This window comes from Pseudopodoces humilis, chromosome 6 (assembly GCF_049639895.1).
Source record: "Pseudopodoces humilis isolate 2021_Gansu_Grassland_sample_001 chromosome 6, ASM4963989v1, whole genome shotgun sequence".
NCBI lineage: Eukaryota > Metazoa > Chordata > Aves > Passeriformes > Paridae > Pseudopodoces > Pseudopodoces humilis.
Genome location: NC_142205.1, coordinates 54,172,828 through 54,178,827, shown reverse-complemented (window position 1 = coordinate 54,178,827; position 6,000 = coordinate 54,172,828). Strand labels below are relative to the sequence as shown.

Genomic DNA, 6,000 nt, shown 5'->3' with positions numbered 1-6,000 from the left:
CAAACCAAGCACAAAATCAATGCAGACTTGCCCCATGTGTGTCACTGAAGTCCTTCTACACTTTCTACATAGTCATCACCAATCTAATTAGAAAAAAACTTCCAGTCTTCCTTTGCCTCCCTCATGGCCATATAGAGAAGAAGCACCAGCAGAAGCCTTCAGCTGTTACAAGCACTGCTTTGGCAGCTCCAGTTGTTTTCAATACCCATTGATTAGAGCTTCCCTTCTTGCTGAGGCCAGGAATGCTCCAGTCCCTTCACCCTGTGCCCAGGCCTGGGCTCTGAAGCAGCCCTCGGAACCTGGCTGAGTCAGTGCTCACCACAGTGAACGTGGTGGTGAACAGTGACTGTGGTGGAATTTTCCTACATTGCAATATACTTTTGCAGGTATGTTCTTTCTCTTTTTCTCAGGAATTAGAGAATGGTGGGGGGTCTTTTGAGTACTTTAACAGGTACTGGGTGTTTCTGGTTTTTTTCCAAAGCATGAGACATTGGCTTCTGTTAAGGTTGTTTTACTGGTATCACTGGACCTTTGAATCAGGTATGACAAATTCCCCATGATGCAAAACCAAGTTGCAGTGGGATAGGGAATAAGATTATATTTACTACTCTAGGCTTTGCATCTCTTTCTCCACTAGTTTTATTTCATTGACCTCTGCACAGCTGCTCTTGATGCTTTCCCCTGTAGAAAGAGAATTACTCTCTCCCTTGAGCTCTGCAATGCCTAAGAGATTCAGAAGCTAACTGGAAATTTTCAATATCAATTACACCTTTACTGCTGAAATACAGCTGCCTGTGAATAGTCATGGGTTTTTTTACTGCTAATAGGAAAAGAATCTCTCACAGTTGTTAATTAACACTGCTCCAGATTTACCATTATTTCAACAGGATAGCCTCGGGATGGATTTAACCCCTTGCTCTTCTGGAAACAGTTTAAATGACTTAGTCTTATTCAAGAGCATAGGATGAATTGTTGGCTGGGATGTTTCAAAGCATGGGACTGCTGGTGGAGGCTGTTGCCCTGATGCCATAATCCAGCAGGATTTTGGTGTGGCTCAACCCAAGATTTTGGTATGGCTCTTCCCTGAGGTCAGGCTCTGATTATTGCAGTAATGGGCAGCAATTACCAGGCTCACAGTAAGTTGCAAAGGTCTATCATCAGAGAGTCCTGATTGCCCAGAGCAAGAATGAATTGCATTTCTTGACCCATTAGTGGTCTCTAATTTTATGCAAAGTATTGCTGCTTAATTCACTTATTGAGGTTAATATTGAAAAGCTTTGCTTACTTTGAATGCTCTTCCTCTTATCAGTTGCAATTAACAGTGGTACAGTAGGGAGAAATGAAAGATCAACGAAGCCTCTCTTATCTTTTAGTATCCACCTTGTGAGGTGAATTTCTATTCTCTTAGAAGGCCACAGTGTTGGGTCCATTCTGAAGATGGATGTTTTTGAGACTGCTTGGCAACTTTCCACCACTTGTATGTCGGACTTGATCACTAATTCCTGCCTCTGTCAAAGGTTAATAGAGGACTGTTATGTGTGTAATCCTGCCTCGCTGAGGAAAGGGGTCAGATAGGTTTATAGGGATGAATCTCTATTGATTGCCAGGAGTATTTAAAATAATTGGACTCAAGCAATTAGATTAGCCACTTATGGTTATGAGATGGGTCTATATGGGGTAATGTACATACATTGATATAGATTGCAACTGATCCAGCTTCATTTGTCTTAACATGCTGAATTTTCACTCATTTCCTTATTTAAGCTGAGACTAATTAGAATAAGTCTTAGGTACCAGTACATAAAATTGACTAGAAATTAATAAAATAATATTTATCTCTAGAAAACTGATGGGGAGGTGAGCCTTCACGTATAAATGAGGGAAAAACCTGGGTGTTACAAGCATTAATGAGGTCAGCCTATGACAAAAAGAATGCACGTGTCTCTCAGAGATACCCACAGAACATGCATCATTCTCCTGTCCTTGTAACTATTTGCCAGGGGGTGAAAGAAAACCCAAAAAAAACACAAACTAAAACAAACCACAGGAGCTATGAACCTAAGTCAGAGAAGCACCATGCAAAAGTAGCTTTACCACTTGAAGGGCAGAGACCTGCACTCCTATCCACCAGAGGCATCCTTTAAAAACCTACCTCCCCCTTAAGGATTCCCACATGTTTCTGCAGTCTTTTAGGAATGCTACAAGTGCAGACAGGAGGTGGGAAGACCCAAAGCTTAGGGGTCTTGCTAGCCAGGGGCTGCTTTTACACTGTAGGAAGGAAACTGATATGATTCCAAAATGTTGATGTCAAAGACCGATAATTCAGACAACCCAAAATGTGTTATTTTTGAAACTTTGCCCTGTTTTCCTGATTCCAGGAGGATCAACTTGCTGTTTTAAAAATAAGGTATTCATGAGTCCAGATTTCAATACAAAACTGTGCTGTTGCTGCTGGGAGATGTTCAGGGTTACAGTGCTGAGGAAGCAAGCAAAACCCTCCTACTCTGGCTTCACAAACAGCAGAGAAATTCATCTAAGGCTTCCAAGCAAGCAGTGGAGTTATTAACAAATCTGTTTCTTTTTTAATTGTCCTAAAGGATTTCAAGTTCCCCCTATTTTACAGGTTACAGAGGGAAGCATTTACATTTGTACACCTTGGGTAAGCTGTAGCCCCTGCCATGTAGTACAAAATGAGCGCATGCCTATGCCATAATCCAAGACATCACAAACTAGAAAATCTTCTCAGTTAGTTAAACTAAGGAAAAGATCAGGCAAACCTTGAGGCATTTGGAAAAATGTTTTAACCCAAATCAAAAGTCCAGTGACTTTTGTCCTGTCTTGAAAAGTGGAAGAATAGCCCTACAGGGTGAGACAATAGGTCCACCTGACCCACTATCCCAATTTAAAAGGAAATGGGAGAAGATGATAAAGAACCAGACTTGAATACAGTGGTGTCTTCCCAGCTAGTACTCTTAACTCTTAAGACCAAAAGCCAAAGGATCTCCAGGTTAAATAGCCACAATTTGACATAATTCGATGGTAGTCAGTGATATAAAAAAAGCTGGGTTGTCATGGGTATATTATGGATCTACTTTCATTACTGAATGAAGTTTACTTTAAAAAAAGAGAAAAGGTAGGACAAGCTCACAAACCTGGCTGAGAGCCAGGCTCTAAGTTCATTGCTCTCAAAATAAAGACACTGTGAAGCAAAGTGGACTTTTGAGTCAGGAAAGGGGAAGAGCAAGCCTGCTGTTATATTTTTAAATTGGCATTATCATAATCAGTACCGCTAGTGTAATTTGGAGGTGAAGAGTTCACTTTTTCCTGCCATCCCAGCACTTTTTTCATAGTCCAGATCCGCAGAGTTAATTGTAGCATGCCATCCTTTCAAATGCATGGCTCATCAAAGGCAACTGTGGCAACCCCAGGCTGCCAGCACCGGGTGGGATATTCTGAATCAGGTACTGAAAAGGTTAAGGCTGTTGACACTTTAACATTATTAATTTGGTTCTAAAAGCCTTTTAGGTCATTATGCTGGAAAGCAGAGGTGGAAAATTTCCATTAAGATTCAGAAAGTTATTTTCACAGGCAGAAACACTTTCTTTAAGTGAAAGTTTTCATGCTGCAATAACTGGGATATCTGTGAAAAGATCTCAGCAATGTCTAGAATTTCTACAACCCCAATTATCATCGGCCCCATGCTTGTCCATAGAAACAATTGTAAAAGCTACAATGGAATAGGGAAAAATCACTTTAAAAATTTGATTCTCTCTCTTTTCTGTGGCTTGCAAAATGTTATACCAACATATTTGCAAACTACCCTCTTCACATAGTAAAGTTCTAAGTGGTTCTTTTTACAGGTGGGTGAATAAATTCGAGAAACATGGAAGGATCTTCCCATCCTCTGGCAGATCCTCTTTATTCCTTTTCAGTCCACCTGGCCATGTGTTGCTGGGAAGAGCTGAAAATCTTCACTGGTAATTTTTCAGTGAAAGCAGTTTTCTTGCGCAAGATCTCAAGTATTTTGTCTGGGAAACAATTGAGGTCATACCTGCAGGGGCAATTAGAAATTGATTTTCAAATCATCCACAAGCAGCAGCTTGCCAGCCCTCATTAAGGTGGCTTTTTGCAGTTCTGGGTTTCAGGGTAGCTGGTTTGCGCCCATGCTCTGTCACCATCCTTGTGTTGTCTTTGGAAATAATGAGGGAGAGAGGCTGGAGAGTTAGAGGGCTCAGGTTCACCAAGTCAGCCAGAGGCACCTTGCAGGGCCCTTTTCAGCCTGCAGTGCCTGTGCACAAAGGCAGCCCTGGGGGAGAAGAGGAGCCACGCACAAACTGGTTCCTGGAGGAACCTCACAAAAGGGCCTGGGATGTGACCTGGAGCTGTGCTGAAGGGGACACCTGGCTGTGAGGCTGAAGCTTTGCTGTGATGCTGTGGCTCCTCTCTGTGCGTGCAGAGATGCCTCTGGCAAGCTCCTGTGGCTTGGGTTGGCAAGGCAGTGTGTGTTTTTTTGACTAAGAAAGACCCCTCTACTCCTTTCACGGAGTGGCTCATCAGGGAAGCATAGGGCTGAAAGGCTATTGAAGTGGGTGAGGCTATGACACGTTTTCCTATGATTTGTGTTAAGAGACTAGTGATTTTGAATCATGCCATGGCCACTTGTTTTATTACTTCAGGGCTGGTCAAAGGTATATTCTCCAGAAGCCAATATTCCTAGGAAAAGCTACTTTTGCCCAAGGACAATCTCAGCTGAAGTTACTATGTCACACATTTGAGGGAATTTTAAGCAAATGAGTATGGAAAGCAGGGGAAGAGGGGGGACATCATGAATTTTCAAGAAAAAAAAAGATAAACATCTCTCTTCGGTTTCTCTCTGAAAAAAATGTAGGCTTAAAATAGGAAAAAAAATTGAAATTTATTCTGAAAGCCTATTCCACCAAAAGGCCTCAGTTTCTCTGAAATACCCACGGAGCTTTAATACGGGTGTGTGTTACCCCTCGTTCCTAGTGCTGATGCTGCCCATTGTGGGGCAGAACCTCTTCCTGCCCAGTGCTGCTCAAAAGCAGAATAAAAGGATAGTCTCTGCTGCAAGGAGTTTAAATGCCACACTCCTTTTCTTAATCTTTCTTGGTATTTTGAGTCCTGTGACAGATTTTGTGACACGGGTGCTGTCAGCTTGCTGTTGTTGAGAGGTCTCTGCAGCAGGCAGGCTTTCCTTCACAATGCTGTATTAATTGCTATTATGTTTTGCTTTCTGGTTGTGGCATGTCAGTAATCTGCTACTTACAAATGTCTGCTCCCTAGGGAGAAAATAAATCACATGTATTTTTTGGAACCAATCCTGCTTCAATACTTAGGAAATGCATTTGGTAATAATATTGGCTGTAATCCTCCTGAGAGAAATTAATTATAAACATGTAGCAAGGTAATCGGGAAGCTGCTCTTGCTGTGACATTGAGCAAAGAACACCAAAGCAAGCGGAAGGGTTGGATTGAATTAAAACCGAAGCGCGTAGTGTTCCCATGGGTCAGATGGGATACAACTCTGTGCTTAGGAGCCCCTGGTGCAGGGAAGGGGGAGCTGGTTTGAACAAAACAAGGAATTATGACATGATGTTGTTATCACATGAGTGCTGCTGTGCCAGTCCAAAGGCAGAGACTGCTTCTGGTAAGGTGGTGGATGCTGGTCTTGAGTCGGGATGTAGATGTGTGCCTGAGTGCCTGTGCCTGCTCATGAGGAAAAATTCCTGTGTGTAATGAGTAAGAGCAAACACCTCAAGAGTTAAAATCATAATCAGTAATGTGTTATTGCACTCTCTCTTGTGTACTGCTGCCTCCTTGACCTTGTCTTCCCATTCATCCCTAGAACCTCATAGATGTCCATCCATTCCTACCATCTTCTTTTTGCCTCTCTACTCGAGCTTTTCCCCCCCCAGGTAGTTAAAGGGCTGAGTTTTGTTTTGCCTCCTCTTTGGCCTTCTTCACTCAGCATTTCCCAGCA

General features: G+C 42.4%; 1 long non-coding RNA gene across 2 annotated transcripts in view; it reads left to right on the top strand.

The window, feature by feature from the left end:
* The first annotated feature begins 261 nt into the window (after positions 1-261).
* LOC148184187 (uncharacterized) overlaps positions 262-6,000 on the top strand; it is a 38,753-nt gene continuing 33,014 nt past the window's right edge. Inside the window, exon 1 of one of the 2 annotated variants that reach the window (XR_015772756.1) lies at positions 262-386. This is a non-coding gene — a long non-coding RNA (uncharacterized LOC148184187). The remainder of the gene's footprint in view (positions 387-6,000) is intronic. The other variant, XR_015772755.1, reaches the window with a different exon arrangement.